Genomic DNA, 18,708 nt, shown 5'->3' with positions numbered 1-18,708 from the left:
TTTTATCTATACCTCAGTTGCCATACTACTGAAGTTGTAACAAAGTGCTACACTAAGGCATTATTTATGCAACCATTTACAAAATCAATATTTTTACCAAAAGCTATGAACATACTTTCACATCTGCTTTTAATAATTCAACTTCTTGAAATTTATCTTGAAACAGAAATTTTTGAAATTGAAAAGGACTTTATGCAAGAAAATGATAATTGCCATATTTATAAGAATGTGTGTATGCATGTTCAGTCATGTCTGACTCTTCACAGCTCTTTGGACTGTTGCTCACTAGGCTCTTCTGTACATGGGAGTTTTTAGGCAAGAATACTGGAGTTGGTTTATATTTCTTCCACCAGGGGATCTTCCCCACCCAGGGGTGGAACCTGAGTCTCCTGCATTGCAGTGGGATTCTTTATTATCTGAGCCACCAGTGGTAATAGTTAAAAAACAATATAGAGAAGCAAACAATAGAGAAACAAAATGGAAAAATAATTTGCATGTTCAATCAATGAAGCAGTTTACCATAATTAAACCCATGATTATAAATACATAGTGGAAATAATAAAATTTAGTACATAATTCTAATATATTTATTATCAATCACATGTATTATACTAAAAATATTATACTAAGTATATTTTTAGCACAATATGGAAGATGAAATGGATGATTTCTAGAGACATAGATTAGATCATTAATAAATTTTATTGACTATAAATGTAAATATATGCATTTATTATGTTTTGATACTCTCCTGCGTTGATTATACATAATATAGCAAGTTTCCATGGGTAGGAATCTGATATTCCTAATAGCTTTCTGTAGTAGGTCATATAATACCAAATTACATCTCAATACTATAATGGCCCTGTTCATGACAGCATCACCTGCAAATCAGATCAGTACATGTATATTTTCTCTTTTTATCTATTGAAGCATAGTTGATTTAAAATGCTGCATTAGTCTCAGATATACAGAAAAGTAATTTCTATTTATGATAGCCAAGACATGGAAACAACGTAAATGTCCATCTGAGATGAATGAATGGAGATATGTTTATACAATGGAATATTATTCAGTCATAAAAAATAATGTGATTTGCATGAACATGAATGAACCTAGAGATTATCGTACTAAATGAAGTAAGCCAGCCAATTCACATGTTTTTAAATGTCAGCAAGGCTGACTGGAAAAGAAACAAAGATAGGGGGATAAAGTCTATTGCCTGGGTGCCAGGAATTCTTGCTTCTTCTTAATTTCCAGTAACTGAAAGGGCTTAGAGAAATCTCCTTAGTAACATAGAGAGTTAGCATGTACTCTCACAGATTAACAACGGTTTTGTAAGGAAATTAAGAGTATTTTAAAGACAGATTGGATATAAAAGAAGTATATTGAATAGTAAAGGTAGTAAGTATTAGTATTATTAACATATATACAGTTAATCAGTTTGAAGTAACAGAGTAAATTAAAATTAAATAACAAGGCTATAAATTAAAAAAAAAAATACACTGACTCTAGAAAATCAGAAGTAGAATTTATATTGCTGGCATCTCTGTAAATCCTTAGAAGACTTTCTTTACCAGTCTGTTCACCAAGTCATGGGGAAGAAAGCTAGACTAATTGTATTATTCTTTGAAATTCTAGTCTCTTTGGGCTTAATATTTTGTGAAGAAGTTCCATTTGTATACAGGACTGCAGTCTAAATTACTTACCAGACATATTAAACACCTTTTGGGGAGCAAAGGAGCTTCTTTTTTTTTTTTTTTTTGCAAAGGAGCTTCTTAATAGCATCTTTCATATCCTTATTTCTCAAGATATATATAATGGGATTGAAAAAGGGAGTAAGCACAGAGAATGTTAGTGCAATGATGGTGTCCCAGAAGATGTATAAGTAGCAAAGAATCTAAAATACATGAGAGCCACACTGCCAAAAAACAGCAGGAAGATGGACATGTGTGCTGCACAGGTAGAAAAGGCCTTTTTACAACCCTCAGCTGAAGGGATACCCAGGATAACAATGATAATTCTGATGTAAGAAAGAGAAATAATCAGATCTGTTATTAGAATAGCGAGGGCATGAATCATCTTGCACCAAGATCACAGAGGCATTTGTGCAGGCTAAATTTATTAAAGGTGTGAAATCACAGAGCAGAAGATCTGATGGATTTAGTTGGGACCACAGAAAGGTAGGGTAGAAATTCACACAATCTCAGGTAGAAGGATAAGGAAACCAAATATACAAGAGCCTGCAGAGAGCCGAGCACGGAGGTGGGGAGTCATGATGGTTAGGTAGTGGAGTGGGTTGAGGTGGCCACATACCCGTCAATGGCCATGACGGTCAGCAAGGCTCCTTCAGTGTTTCCAAGTGGAGGCAAGAAGTACGTCTGCAAGAGGCAGCCAATGAAAGAGATGGCCTTTCGACTGCTGATCAGATTGGAGAGCATCTTAGGAATAGCAGCTGTGGTGTACCACATCTCAAGAAATGTGAAGATACTGATGGGATTATACATGGGATTGTGGAGACACATATCCAGTCTTACAGCAAAGATCAATAGTTTCCCAAATATGATAAAGGTGTAGATGAAGAGTAAAGGAACAAAGTATAGGAGGCCACCATCTTGGAAGCAGAGGAACCCAGTGAAGATAAATTCAGTCACTGCTGATAGATCTCCATCTCCCATGTCCCCAGAAGAGCTACCTGTGAATGAGGAAGATGGTACACCCAACTAATAGAGAAGGAGATCAACACAGTGTAAATGTAAACGGTATTTTTGTTACCTGGTATTTTTGTGTTTTGACTTTTTCCAGATTCAAAATAATGGACAACTTGTCTATATCACTAATCTTTTTATTTGAGAGATAATACAGAATGATGATTAGTAACGGGTTCAAATCAGACATTCTGAGCCTAAATTCTCATTCTGCTACTTATTAGTTAAGCAAATAAGCAAGTTACATAATCTCTCTCTGAACCTCAGAATCTTCTGTAGTGGAAAAATATTAGTGCAAAATTATGAGTATTGAAAGAATTAATGTATCAGAGTATTAATATTGCTCAAAATTTGTTAGTTATTTCCTACCTTGAATAGTTTTCTGAAAGAATAACAATATCTCATTTAGATCTCTTCACTCCTCAATCATTTGCTATGTGACTGCTTTCTCTCTCCTATAGGGAAGGCATTCTGTCCCATGTATCAGTGACATGGTAGCTGCAAAATAATGGAAAACTTTCAGTCTTTATAACTTCACTTTGGCATTAGAAACTGCTGATTACTACTACTTGAAGACTGTCTCCCTTGGCTCTCATGAAACCACCCTCTCCAAGTTTACCTTCTTCCTGAACAGAAGCTTCCTCTCAGGTGGTTTGTTATAAAACTTTCTTATTTCGTGTGTTATAAACTCACTGTCTTGACGCATTCTCTAAATGACTGTGTGTCCCAGTTTCCTGCTGTGGTCCCTAAAATTGTGTCCTGCCTTGTTGTTGATGAACACATGCCCTCCACAGTTTTCCAGTTCTTTCAAGTCTGTGTCGCCAGCAGAGGTATGTTTCCTGAACTTTAGATCTGCATATTCAGTCTTCCCCATCTGCCTCTCTCTCATGCTGCACTGCGACAGTTTTCAGAGTCCACCCTGATTTCTCCTGGATCGTTGCTTTTGTGAATGTTAACCCTCTTCTTAGAAGACCTGCTTACTCCTCTTCACTTGACTAACTCCTAGACTTTCCTCAAGTTTCAGCATAGGAATTGATCCCTATCAGAAGCCCTACAACAGTTACTGTGATTTCATCTCCCTCCCTACATTTATACACACACACACAGACAAACACAGACATGTTTATCTTCATATATATCCTACAGAGAGTTTCTACCATCATCCTTAATATGTTTTTATTATAACTTGTTATTTGTTAAACTTGACGAGATTGTGAGCTTCTATTAGATCTGGATCAACATTTTGTGTTTCATAACCCTAGCATGCATAGATCGCTTAAAAATGGCCATTTTCTAATGAATACATTTGGATTAGGCTTAGAAAAATATTGTTGCTATTTTTCAGTTCCTATGTCTTATTCAAATCTTTGCAACCCCATGGACTGCTGCACACCAGGCTTCCGTGTCCACTATCTCCCAGAGTTTACTCAAATTCATGCCCATTGACTCGGTGATGTCAACCAACCATCTTATCCTCTGTTGCCCCTTTCTCCTCCTGCCCTCAATCTTTCCCAGCATCATATTAAAGCTAGAAAAATCTAGAAATAAGACTGGTAGGAAGGAAACTTGTAAGCATTTATGTCTTGGACAGTTGTAAAGTCTGAATAACTAGATATTATTTCTGATTTTAAATGTGAAAAGCCCAGAACCCCAAAGATGGCGCTTTCACATAAATTCTATTCCAATGCCAAAATTTAAGCCTGCCTGAATCTTCATTATTTGAATCTTTAGAGTGTGTCTCATGCTGAACATAAAAAATGAATAGTTTCTACCCAAACCCCAGTGACCCTCAACTCACCTCTGCCAGATGCAGTAGTGGTCTTCATTTTTCCTGGATCTCTGCATTTTTAAATGTTCTCTCAACTTCTCTGGAAGGGATTGTTATAACGATCCTAGGAAAAATACTAAAGGGGAAATGAGTTTCACTGAGACTTCTTCCCTTGGTACTAAATAGAAAGCACTCTTTCTTTTTCCCATGGGATCAGTATCAGAATGTGATTGCACTTTTTTCTCATCATATTTTCAGATCAAAGGAGAATCAGTGCTCCAAGGAAGACTTCAAGTTCTGGTGACCATTGTTACATCTTTTCTTGTCATCATTGTGATTTAACCAGTCAACTTCCCTTTAGGTGTGGAATTGGAAGTGTACCATATAAAGGTGCACTCACCTTTGATTGGACCTCATCCTTTCACAAACACAAGAAACAGGATGATGTCAAAAGAGCCTTACTGACATGTTAATTATTGTGAACAAATTAATGAATAGAAAATAGATCAATTTTCATGAAACTATGTAAGTTAGAAGTACACCATACTAAAAAAGATGGAAGGGTGCCAAGTTTTATCCAACACTGTACACAGGGTTTGCCTTCAAATTGTTTCTATTAATTCTGCTGAACTCTTTACATTTCCCCTTTTTCAGCAAAAAATATATTAAAGATTTGTATGTACTTCTTGTATACTACTTTCTTCCACTCATTGTTTCTTAAATTCTCATAATTCCATCTCACTTCATGGCTATAAAGAAATAGCTCCAGAGTAGTTAGTCCATATTTATCATACTGTGAATGCTCACAAAATTGTTTTCATGACTCAAATGAGGTAAAAGTTTAGATATTTAATATTAACTAGCAGCATATCTGTAAATACTTTTGATAAATTTAGGTTAGTGTACAACGCATATGTGTGTGCAGGCAGATAAGAACAGGATATCATGTGATAATACAACTTATTGAAATGTTTTGGTTTTTTGGACAACCAAGTTTTAATTATGTGGATATTCATAAGAGCTCTAATTCAGAAAAAAATATTTTAATGATAAATAATTCATGTAAAAAAGTGCACAAATTATAAATACATATTTCAATAAATTTTTACTTTATGAAAATACTTGTCTAACTCTACACAAATCAAGTATTAATTCTGTTATCACTTATGTCCAGTTTGTTAATCTGCTTTTTAAGCTTCCACATGATTGTGAATTTCTCCATTGCTAATTTTGATTATATCAATTTTTGTCTTATAAATTATAAGCCTTTTTTTTTGAAACATAGATAATACAATGTATTCCATTTTAGTTAGAAACATTTATTTTTGTCTGGTTTTGTTTTAAGATAACTTCTTCTATCATTACTGTAGAAACTTTACAGTTTTCTCAGGGTATTAGTGAAAGTCACTTAGTCGTGTCTGACTCTTTGCAACCCCATAAACTACTTGGAATTCTCCAAGCCAGAATACTGGAGGGGGTAGCCTTTCCCTTCTCCAGGGGATCTTCCTGACCCAGGAATTGAACCCAGGTCTCCCGCCTTGAAGGAGTATTCTTTAACTGCTGAGCCACCAAGGAAGCCCCAAGGTACTCCTCAGGGTATTAGTCTCTTTATTTCTGGAATTTCTGTTTCATTAATATTTCATTTCTAGGATTTAGTTTCCATGTAATCTATTTTTGCAAGACATTGTACTTTTCTTCCTTAAATTTTATGATATTTTCTCAAGTCAAAATTCTAGATTAGTTTTCTAGTGTTCAATTCTTTAATTTATTCCACTGAATATTATTACTGATCATTAATTAGTTAGTTTTTATCACTAACAGTGCCACAACAAACTAGCACATGTCATACATTAAAAGACCTTTATAATTTCTTTTTTTTTTCTTTTTTTTTTTTTAGCCAGCTTGGAGAATTTTGAGTATTATTTTGCTAGCATGTGAGATGAGTGCAACTGTGTGGTAGTTTGAATATATTGTGGCATCACCTTTCTTTGGGATTGGAATGAAAACTGACTTTTTTTTTTTTTTTTAATTTAATTGTTCACTTTGTTTTTTTTTTTTTTAATTTATTTATTTATTTTTTCAGTGGGTTTTGTCATACATTGACATGAATCAGCAATAGATTTACACATATTCCCCATCCCGATCCCCCCTCCCACCTCCCTCCCCACCCGATTCCTCTGGGTCTTCCCAGTGCACCAGGTTCGAGCACTTGTCTCATGCATCCCACCTGGGCTGGTGATCTGTTTCACCATAGATAATATACATGCTGTTCTTTCGCAACATCCCACCCTCACCTTCTCCCACAGAGTTCAAAAGTCTGTTCTGTACTTCTGTGTCTCTTTTTCTGTTTTGCATATAGGGTTGTCGTTACCATCTTTCTAAATTCCATATATATGTGTTAGTATGCTGTAATGTTCTTTATCTTTCTGGCTTACTTCACTCTGTATAAGGGGCTTCAGTTTCATCCATCTCATTAGAACTGGTTCAAATGAATTCTTTTTAACAGCTGAGTAATATTCCATGGTGTATATGTACCACAGCTTCTTTATCCATTCATCTGCTGATGGGCATCTAGGTTGCTTCCATGTCCTGGCTATTATAAACAGCTGCGATGAACATTGGGGTGCACGTGTCTCTTTCAGATCTGGTTTCCTCAGTGTGTATGCCCAGGAGTGGTATTGCTGGGTCATATGGCAGTTCTATTTCCAGTTTTTTAAGAAATCTCCACACTGTTCTCCATAGTGGCTGTACTAGTTTGCATTCCCACCAACAGTGTAAGAGGGTTCCCTTTTCTCCACACCCTCTCCAGCATTTATTGCTTGTAGATTTTTGGATAGCAGCCATCCTGACTGGTGTGTGATGGTACCTCATTGTGGTTTTGATTTGCATTTCTCTGATAATGAGTGATGTTGAGCATCTTTTCATGTGTTTGTTAGCCATCTGTATGTCTTCTTTGGAGAAATGTCTGTTTAGTTCTTTGGCCCATTTTTTGATTGGGTCATTTATTTTTCTGGAATTGAGCTTCAAGGGTTGCTTGTATATTTTTGAGATTAATCCTTTGTCTGTTTCTTCATTTGCTATTATTTTCTCCCAATCTGAGGGCTGTCTTTTCACCTTACTTATAGTTTCCTTTGTAGTGCAAAAGCTTTTAAGTTTCATTAGGTCCCATTTGTTTAGCTTTGCTTTTATTTCCAATATTCTAGGAGGTGGGTCATAGAGGATCTTGCTGTGATTTATGTCGGAGAGTGTTTTGCCTATGTTCTCCTCTAGGAGTTTTATAGTTTCTGGTCTTACATTTAGATCTTTAATCCATTTTGAGTTTATTTTTGTGTATGGTGTTAGAAAGTGTTCTAGTTTCATTCTTTTACAAGTGGTTGACCAGCTTTCCCAGCACCACTTGTTAAAGAGGTTGTCTTTTTTCCATTGTGTATCTTTGCCTCCTTTGTCAAAGATAAGGTGTCCATAAGTTCGTGGATTTATCTCTGGGCTTTCTATTCTGTTCCATTGATCTATATTTCTGTCTTTGTGCCAGTACCATACTGTCTTGATGACTGTGGCTTTGTAGTAGAGTCTGAAGTCAGGCAGGTTGATTCCTCCAGTTCCATTCTTCTTTCTCAAGATTACTTTGGCTATTCAAGGTTTTTTGTATTTCCATACAAATTGTGAAATTATTTGTTCTAGTCCTGTGAAAAATACCGTTGGTAGCTTGATAGGGATTGCATTGAATCTATAGATTGCTTTGGGTAGAATAGCCATTTTGACAATATTGATTCTTCCAATCCATGAGCATGGTATGTTTCTCCATCTGTTTGTGTCCTCTTTGATTTCTTTCATCAGTGTTTTATAGTTTTCTATGTATAGGTCTTTTGTTTCTTTAGGTAGATATATTCCTAAGTATTTTATTCTTTTTGTTGCAATGGTGAATGGTATTGTTTCCTTAATTTCACTTTCTGTTTTTTCATTGTTAGTATATAGGAATGCAAGGGATTTTTGTGTGTTAATTTTATATCCTGCAACTTTACTATATTCATTGATTAGCTCTAGTAATTTTCTGGAAGAGTCTTTAGGGTTTTCTATGTATAGGATCATGTCATCCGCAAACAGTGAGAGTTTCACTTCTTCTTTTCCTATCTGGATTCCTTTTACTTCTTTTTCTGCTCTGATTGCTGTGGCCAAAACTTCCAACACTATGTTGAATAGTAGTGGTGAGAGTGGGCACCCTTGTCTTGTTCCTGATTTCAGGGGAAATGCTTTCAATTTTTCACCATTGAGGGTGATACTTGCTGTGGGTTTGTCATATATAGCTTTTATTATGTTGAGGTATGTTCCTTCTATTCCTGCTTTCTGGAGAGTTTTAATCATAAATGAGTGTTGAATTTTGTCAAAGGCTTTCTCTGCATCTATTGAGATAATCATATGGTTTTTATCTTTCAATTTGTTAATGTGGTGTATTACATTGATTGATTTGCGGATATTAAAGAATCCTTGCATTCCTGGGATAAAGCCCACTTGGTCATGGTGTATGATTTTTTTAATATGTTGTTGGATTCTGTTTGTTGGAGAAGTCCTGAGACTACAGGAAAAATAAAACTGAAATCCAGAGGCAGGAGACTTAAGCCCAAAACCTGAGAACACCAGAAAACTCCTGACTACATGGAACTTTAAGTAATAAGTGACCGTCCAAAAGCCTCCATACCTACACTGAAACCAACCACCACCCAAGAGCCAATAAGTTTTAGAGCAAGACATACCAAGCAAATTCTCCAGCAACGCAGGAACATAGCCCTAAACGTCAACATACAGGCTGCCCAAGGTGACATCTAACATATAATTTCTTTATAGATTTAAATTTGAAATATTTTAAATTATTTCTGTAATTCTTCCTTAGGGCAGCTTATGGTTAAATATTTGCTATTATTAACAGAATATGCCTATTTTTAGTGTACATTAACCTTTCTCCAACCATCACTCCATGCCTGAAAATGCAGATTCCAATGTAGTGTTCTCATAAACACACAGATATCCCTAAATGTCACACACTATTACATACACAGAAGCGTATACACAGTGTGGTGCTGGGGAATGAAATAGGGACATACATGCCTTTAAAATAAAGAAACAAAATACAGAGATATTAAAAATTGATTGTTTATGTTTCCAAAATTATTTTTCTCAACTAATCAAGAAGCAAAGCTTCAGATGCTAATCTCCTGTGGTCAAGTGCGCAAAAGTTTTGTGTGATATAGAATGAATCACATTTTCTGAATTTTAAGGCTTTATGAAATTTTCTGGCTAGAAATGTACTGTATTTTGCAAGTAAACTTTCCTTGGTTTTCTCCATTTGGTTTGTTTAAGAATCTTTTGGAAAATATAAATTTTCTAGATTGGGGCACACAGAGGGGCTAAGAGAGTGGTGTATTCAGACAGGGCTTGGAAGATCCATGACCCACTCTGCCTCCTTGCACTACCTTGCTCTATACAGCTTTTCTATTTGTTTTCCTTACAGTTTTATCTTAATAACAAGCTAGTAGATGAAAAACTATAAGTATCCTAGGGCTCATGATCAGTGAACAAAGATTTGAAAAACACAACCAATATCATGTTATGACCTGATCAAAAAAATCATCCATCCAAAGCACCAACCAACTATGGTGAACTCATTGCCTTAGGGTACAAAGACTGTCTCCCAAATGGTGATAAAGAAAGAAGGAAAAGTCTATTTGCCTTGTTTTTAAGATATAAAGCAAATAGAGTGAAGCCCAGCACTGTAGTTATGGCTTTTTCTCCTTAGGTTACAAAGGAAATAAGCAAGAAAGACCAGTATAGCATAGCATGGGGCCCAGACAGCAGTAACTGAATATGCTCATGAAAGCAACATTGATGTTTCAGATTGGTCAGTTGACTGAAAATCTCATTAATTTTGTAATAACTGATATAGTTCCAGGAGTAAAAGTATTGATAATTCTGATACACAGTCAGTGCAAAACAATATATCAAGATTTGCTTTTAGAATTATATGTGAATATAATTTCCCCTTTACAGCACAGATATATGCTGCAGGATTTGACTCATCAAAAAACACCTTTCTGGGGAAGAAGAGTGGCATATTGAAGGTGTCAGATGGGCAGAGGAATGGCTTGAACACTAATGGCCGTTTTGTTATGCATCCACATAATGGGTTCACATAGGATTCTAGCACTGAAATATGGAGAGAAGTATCAATGTGTTGAAATGCATTCAGCTTTGTATAAAACCAAATTAGCTCAGCAGAGAGGGAAAATGGTGGAAATTGAAATCAATAAGCTATAAGATGTCTTGTTAATTCAACTCTGCAGTATAATGTTGTTGTGGCATACTCCAGAAGGCCTTTTCTGCCTCCGGTAGTGAAAAATTCAGTTTTAAGACAGAAAATCAATGCAGTGTTACCTCAGAACCCTATAGAATTCAAAGCACTAGCATTTCCTAGTATAAACAGGAAAGATGTCGATGAAAATAGCCACGGGTATTCCTAAACTGTAGCCATATGTGTTGTTACCATAATGGGGGAAACAGAAAAACATGAGGGAAAACATCATAAATGTCCCATGTGTAAGTCTGTTGGTTCCTACATCCTTCTGTGGCTTGGATTTGAAGCTAGATTTTGTGTGGATCCTGGCCCTCCAACTTATGTATGTAGCATCTGTGGTTATGGGAGTTCAGGAAAAATAACCTCCTCTGAATCCCAGACCCCACTTCTTCGTGGTTCCCATGTTTCTCACGCAACCTGGCCCTTTTGTGTCCATTGGTTGGTTGGAGAACCAGGCTACATTGGAATTATTCCCCAAGGACCTTTAACAGTCCAGTTGTCCAATATGTTAGGTTTCCAATCTGTTATCTACATCACATTTTCTCTGACTCTAGCTATTTGCACCAAGATGAATAATTTATTAAACTGTATAATGAATGGTAGCAATTTCCAAGCAAAAATATGAGAAACTCAGCAAAGAATTTTTGAAAGTACCAGACTTTTGGATTCTGAGTTTTGAAAATATATTTTGACAAAAAAGGGCAAAATTAAATTGATAAAGTTAACTTGATGCCTTAATTTTAGTATTTTTTAATTGTACATCCTTAATGTTGAAAAATTGCTTTGTTTAACCGAGGGTGCTACTGGTTCAAGCTAATTAGTTTGCAGTTTACTGTAAACATTGCAAAATATAATATGTATATTAACCTTTTTCCTATTAATATTTATATTTATTGTGAAAGATGCCTTAGAAATTTCTTGATAGAGTAGCATAACAATGGTGTCACATCCTTGGTGCATTCACAAATAGTGGTTTAGTAAGCACAGTTCAAGGACTTGCTATGCTAGGAAGAAAGACAAGAGAGCATCTCTCCTCACCTCCATCAAATAATGGTATTTAGTAGATTAGAATACATTGTGAAGCCAAATTTGTATTAACTACCATTGTGTATAACATGTTTGTTTTTAACCATTGAAAATAATTGGGAAATATTTTTCCTTGATATTTCTACTAAATTTCTACTAAAATAGAAATTTAAAGTTAAGAAATATTTTATATGCTCCTTTGAATGTGAAATTATCTAATTTTCTTCCATGAAAACTGTTTTTAGAATCAGCAGCATTTGGCAAATTTATTTTTCAGACATAATCTATGTTTCATCTGTTCACTGTTTTTAGGAATAAAATTATTTCTATAAGAAAAGCATAAATTTACAAAAAAGAGAGTGACAATTTGCTTTTAAAAAAGAAATGCTTCATTAATTAGCCTATATTTGTCCTTATCCAGGTGTTAGGAAATCTAGATATAAAGGATTGAATGACAACAGTGCCTTCTTTGGTTAACCTAGCAGATTAGCTTTAACTGTGGGTTTGAATCCCGAAGAGAGTTGTCATGGTAACTCAAGTAAATGGTGGCAAATGGGCATCAATGGCAACAGTGTGGAAGGACATACTTTCAGTCTATTTGTTCTGTAAGGTCAATGAGTTCATGCTTTCAGAGCAAGAAAAATTTCTTCTCCCTGCTCTCTTATAAAATGTGTCTTGTCTTAAATTCCTCTATTCACAGATTATATAGTATTCTCAGAAAATCTGAGAAAGTCAATTACTCTTTTAAAAAATAATTTTGTTTATGTGCTGTGCTGGGACTTCATTGCTGAGTGGACTCTAGTTTCAGTGAGCTGGGACTACTCTCTAATTGCAGTGTGTGGGCTTCTCATTGCTTCTCTTGCTTCAGAGCATGAGATCTAGAGCAAGCGGGCTTCAATAGTTGTAGTGCATGGGCTCAGTAGTTGCAACTCTACAATTCTATGATTCTACACTTTAGTTTTTTTTATGGACATGTCTAACAATACTGAGAATTTAATCTTACTAAACATATACTTTTATTGTAATAAAGAAGAGTTAATTATATAACTAAAAATTAAAGTGTAATTTAATTCTGCAAGTGCAGTTTTTGCTTTTACTTAGCTATCTGCTTCTGGACAAACCTAATGGGAATACCAGACCATCTAACCTGCCTCCTGAGAAATCTGTATGCAGGTCAAGAAGCAAGCTAGAACTGGACATGAAACAACAGACTGGTTCCAAATTGGGAAAGGAGTACGTCAAGGCTGCATATTGTCATCCTGCTTATTTAACTTATACGCAGAGTACATCATGAGAAATGCTGGACTGGATGAAGCACAAGCTGAAATCAAGACTGCCAGGAGAAATATCAATAACCTCAGATATGCAGATGATACCAACTTTATGGCAGAATGTGAAGAAGAACTAAAACACCTCTTGATGAAAGTGAAAGAGGGGAGTGTAAAAGTTGGCTTAAAACTCAACATTCAGAAAACTAAGATCATGGTATATGGTCCCATCACTTCATGGCAAACAGATGGGGAAACAATGGAAACAGTGACAGACTTTATTATTTTGGGCTCCAAAATCACTGCAGATGGTGACTGCAGCCATGAAATTAAAAGACACTTGCTCCTTGGAAGAAAAGCTATGACCAACATAGACAGCATGTTAAAAAGCAGAAACATTACTTTACCAACAAAGGTCCATCTAGTCAAATTATGGTTTTTCCAGTAGTCATATATGGATGTGAGAGTTGGACTATAAAGAAAGCTGAGTGTCAAAGAATTGATGCTTTTGAACTGTGGTGTTGGAGAAGACTCTTGAGAGTTCCTTGGACTGCAAGGAGATCCAACCAGTCCATCCTAAAGGGAATCAGTCCTGAATATTCATTGGAAGGACTGATGCTGAAGTTGAAACTTCAATACTTTGGCCACCTGATGTGAAGAACTGACCCATTGGAAAAGACTCTGATGCTGGCAAAGACTGAAGGTGGGAGGAGAAGGGGATGACAGAGGATGAGATGGTTGGATGACATCACTGATGTGATGGACTTGAGTTTGAGTAGGCTCTGGGAGTTGGTGATGGACTAAGATAGCTAGAGTCCTACAGTCCATGAGGTCACAAAGAGTCAGACACAACTGAGTGACTGAACTGAACTCAACTGAATCAGGTAATCCATAATTCATAATTATATAGAAAATATTCCCAAGATCTATTTCCTACATAAAGACATATGTCTTGAAACACTTAGCCAGCTTCTGAAATGTAATTCTAACCCTCTAAAATGGTGAGAAATTTTTCCTTTAATTGTAACTTTTCAGAAGAAAGAAGAAAATCTTTCAGCTCCATAATAAAATTCTTGATGAAATACCCATCAAGTTTCCTAGCAATGGCAGAACATAAATGTGTTTTCCCAATAAAATAAAATAATCAGGATAGCAGACAGATGGCTCAATTTGGCAAAAAAATTTAGAGAGAAAATAATTTCATATTTTAATCTGTTAGAGAAATATTAAAAGAGTGAAAGGCAATCTGTGGCTCAGAATTAACCTCCAGATGTGTTCAACACTCTTTGAATACAGAAGAGTTTTCTAATTGCATTCTTCATGTCCTTTTTCTCAGACTATAGATGATAGGATTAAAGATTGGGGGAAGAAGAGTAAATATGAGTGCAATGGCTGTGTCCAAAATGGGTGAATAAGTGCCACTGAAATGCAAGTACATGAGGGACACACTGCTAAAAAATATCAGGAAAACTGTGAGATGACCTGCATAGATACAAAAAGCCTTTTGTTGACCTTCAGCAGAAGTAATCTTCAGGATCATGGTGACAATTCTTATATAGGACAGGGCAATGATTAAGACAGTAATTATGATGGCCACAGCAAGGATCACATCCTCAATCAGAATCATGGATGTGTCTGTTAAGGCTAGGCTCAGAACTGGGGCCAAGTCACAGAAGATTTGATGGATTTGACTGGGACCACAGAAAGGCTATATTGAAATCATTACACTCTCAGGAAGCAGGATGAGGAAGCCAAAGATGCAGGAGCCTGCAGAAAGCTAAGCACAAAGACAGGGAGTCATGATCATTTGATAGTGAAGAGGGTTGCGGATTGCAACATATCTGTCAATGGCCATGGTGATTAGCAAGATTCCCTCTGAATTTCCAAGTGAATGGAAGAAATACATCTGCAAGAGGCAACCAGTAATAGAGATCATTTTTTATTTCACTGATGAGATTGGAGAGCATCTTGGGAATGATGGCTGTGGTATACCAGATTCCAGAAAGGAAAAGATGCTAATGAAATTATACACGGGATTGTGGAGCTGGGTATCCAGCCTTACTGCAAAAAGATCAATAGATTTCCCATGACAATAAAAACATAGATGAAAAGTAAAGGAAAGAAGTACAGAAGACTACCTTCCTGGATCTGAGGAAAGTAAGTGATGACAAATTCAGTCACTGCTGATAGGTTTGTCTATCTCCATATCCCCAGAACTACCTGTGAATAAAAGAAAGGGTACACACCGGTTCAAGGAGATCAAACCAATCAGTCCTAAAGGAAACCAACCTTGAAGGACTGATGCTGAAGCTGAAGCTCCAATACTTTGGCCACCTGATGCAAAGAGTTGACTCACTGGAAAAGACCCTGATGCTAGGAGGTCTGAAGGTGAGAGGAGAAGGGGACTACAGAGGATAAGATGGTTGGTTGGCGTCACCAACTCAATGGACATGAGTTTGAACAAACTCTGGGAGATGGTGAAGAACAGGAAGCCTGGTGTGCTGCAGTCCATGGGGTCACAAAGACTTGGATACAACTTAGCGACTGAACAGTGAACAACATGCCATCTCACAAGGAAGAATATTTAGTGTATTGCTAAATAACTTGAATGAATAAGAAGAAATAACTTGAAAGTTTTTCCCCTAATTTCATATTTTATAAAAAGTGATCAACATTCTATATTTTTTTCTCACTTACTCCTCCAGAGTCACCACTGCAGAAATAGATTTTTACCAAATGCTTTTAGTGGTAAAAAAAAAAAAAAAAATAGAAGTATTTTTAACTTAACTTCTAATATAAATATTTGTATTTGAAAGTTATGCATGGGGACTTCCCTGGTGGTCAGGTGGAAAAGACTTCACCTTCCAATGCAGGGGCTGTGGGTTCGATCCTTGGTCGAGGCACTAGGATCCCACATGCTTCACAGCCAAAACATAAAACAGAAACAACGCTGTAATGAATTCAATAAGGACTTTAAAAAATAAAACAAAAGCTATGTGCATGTACTATACTATGATGGACAGGGCATGGCAACCAATTCCTAAATTATTGCCTGGGGAATCTCATGGACAGAGAAGCCTGGCGAGCCCACTGTGTCTCAAAGATTCATACATGACTGAGCGACTAACACACACATATGCACACATTATCTAACAATACATTTTAAAAGTAAGAAGCGTGAGTGAAAATAAACATAACAGAAGTACTGTTCTTTTCTTTTTCCACCCTTGGGCCATCTTGCACATTCCTCTTTGGAGATCTCTGTTCTAGGGCATTAGAATGTAGGCCTGGAGTCTACATTGAAATCTCAGTTAAGTTTGTTATTATCTATGTGTCTTTTGGTAAATTACTTAATCTGTCTGTCTCAAATACTCATCAGTAAAATGAGATTAATAATAGTATCCACTCATAGGTATAGTGTAGGATTAAGTTAATATCTACAAAAGACTTAAAACAGTGCTTAACAGGCAGCTTAGTGAAAGGGTAATAAAGTCCAATTCACCACACCTCTCATTTTCCTTTAACATTCTGCTTTGTGCTTCCTCTCCTACTAATCCATGAAGCTCATCTGACTATGTTAAGTAACACCCTGTCTGCTAATTACTAATAGAAACTAGCTCATAAGTTTCCGAGAATGGTTAAACATAATAAAAATAATAGTATAGCATAATATGATTCATATCATTGTGAATTCTACAGTATTGCATTGATTGTTCAATCGCTCAGACATGTCCGACTCCTTGTGAACCCATGGACTGTAGACCCCCAGACTAGATGGGATTTCCTAGGCAAGAATACTGGAGGGTTTGCCATTTCCTCCTCCAGGGGTTCTTCCCAACTCTGGGATCGAACTCGTGTTTCTGGAGTCTCCTGCATTGGCAGGCCGATTCTTTACCACTAGTGCCACCTGGGAAGGCAGTACTGTGTTACATAGCATTATGAATATTGTATGCATGCTGCTGCTGCTGCTAAGTCACTTCAGTCGTGCCCGACTCTATGCGACCCCATAGACGGCAGCCCACCAGGCTCCCCCGTCCCTGGGATTCTCCAGGCAAGAACACTGGAGTGGGTTGCCATTTCCTCCTCCAATGCATGAAAGTGAAAAGTGAAAGTGAAGTCGCTCAGTCGTGTCCGACTCTTTGCGACCCCACGGACTGCAGCCTACCAGACTCCTCCATCCATGGGATTTTCCATGGGACTTACTCATCTAGGCAAGAGTACTGGAGTGGGTTGCCATTGCCTTAGCCAGTATACTATGTATATTACATAGTACTGAGTCACTAACTGCAACAAGCACAAGTATATATTTTTCATTTAATGCTCAAAATGCTCTAAAAAGATAGAATTATTAATCCCACTTTACAAATGAGAAAACCTAGGCATAGACAAAGTAAATATATTTAAATACTTAAAGTATGTTAGAAATGTACTAAACATTCCAAAATACTGGGCACCATTACACTAGAGTGTCTGCATTATATTTATTGTGTTACATATATTTATTGCATTACATAAGGATCATTTATTGTATTACAACTTAGTTGTTTTACCTTCTCAAGAATGAGTTTCTCCTGAAAAGGGCTGACAAGCAAAATATGAGCTGGTGTCAAATAGATCAACTTGAATCAAGGCCACCAGGTGCAGTTATGATTAAACCCACAAGACAGTCATGAATAACCTAGCAAAGAAAACTGAGGACTGTTTGGAAAGAAAAGTATGAAAACTCAATTTTGATAAGAGTCATAATCAAGTCTAGACAAAATAATCTTTCAAAAGATGGCACTATAAATGGAGTCTTCTGTTTCATGTATACCTCTGCCTAGTACCTCAGCAGGCAGAGTTTCTTCTAAACTTACCATTGCCTATCACCAAAATTCAATGCCTCTAATTTTTTATATGCAATATAATAATAATCTATATTATATAATAATATAATAATGCAATCTTCATGTAATAAGATTATTCTTCTCATGCACAGTGAGTGAATACCTTCTTTCCAAGCCTGAGTCTTCTGTACTACCTCTACCAAAGACCACAGAAACTCTTCTGTTCTTCTGGATCTCTTCATCCTGATATCCTTTAAATCCCTCAAAAGGCAGACTTGCAATTATATTTACAGGTACCTCAGGGCATAACAGAAAGGGAAATGGGCTCCATAGGGGACTTCTCCCCTGCACTGCAGTAGAGAGCATCACTTTCCCTCATGGGGTTAATTACCAGAAAGCTCCCCACTGTACTTTCCTCTCATTAGATTTACAGGTAAAGGTTGTCAATAAATATTTATTTCCTGATTGCACTCATCATCCTGACTGTTGGAAGCTACTTTCTCCAGCCCCATGATCATTGCCCTTAGTTGTGCCTCAGGGCACCTTGAAAAGAACAGTTTTGTCATGGTCCTGTCTTACATGAACAAAGAGATACAGAAAGTCTTGAATGAATATACTGACACCAGTAAAAATATGTTGAAAGATATGTATAATAGAAAATAAGGTGATTTTATAATAATCAGGCAATTAGGATTTTATACCAATATTGAAATGAAGGAACAATGTTATTTTTTTCCTATACTACAAATGTATGTGAATCTCTCCT

General features: G+C 36.4%; 3 pseudogenes; 1 reads left to right on the top strand and 2 right to left on the bottom strand.

The window, feature by feature from the left end:
* Window positions 1-1,717: 1,717 nt before the first annotated feature.
* LOC122676435 lies at window positions 1,718-2,687 on the bottom strand (annotated as a pseudogene).
* A 7,388-nt stretch (window positions 2,688-10,075) lies between these two features.
* LOC122676434 lies at window positions 10,076-11,447 on the top strand (annotated as a pseudogene).
* A 2,928-nt stretch (window positions 11,448-14,375) lies between these two features.
* LOC122676430 lies at window positions 14,376-17,975 on the bottom strand (annotated as a pseudogene).
* Between the last annotated feature and the right edge of the window lie 733 nt (window positions 17,976-18,708).

This window comes from Cervus elaphus, chromosome 20 (assembly GCF_910594005.1).
Source record: "Cervus elaphus chromosome 20, mCerEla1.1, whole genome shotgun sequence".
Lineage (NCBI taxonomy): Eukaryota > Metazoa > Chordata > Mammalia > Artiodactyla > Cervidae > Cervus > Cervus elaphus.
This window is presented reverse-complemented; position numbering and strand designations above follow the sequence as displayed.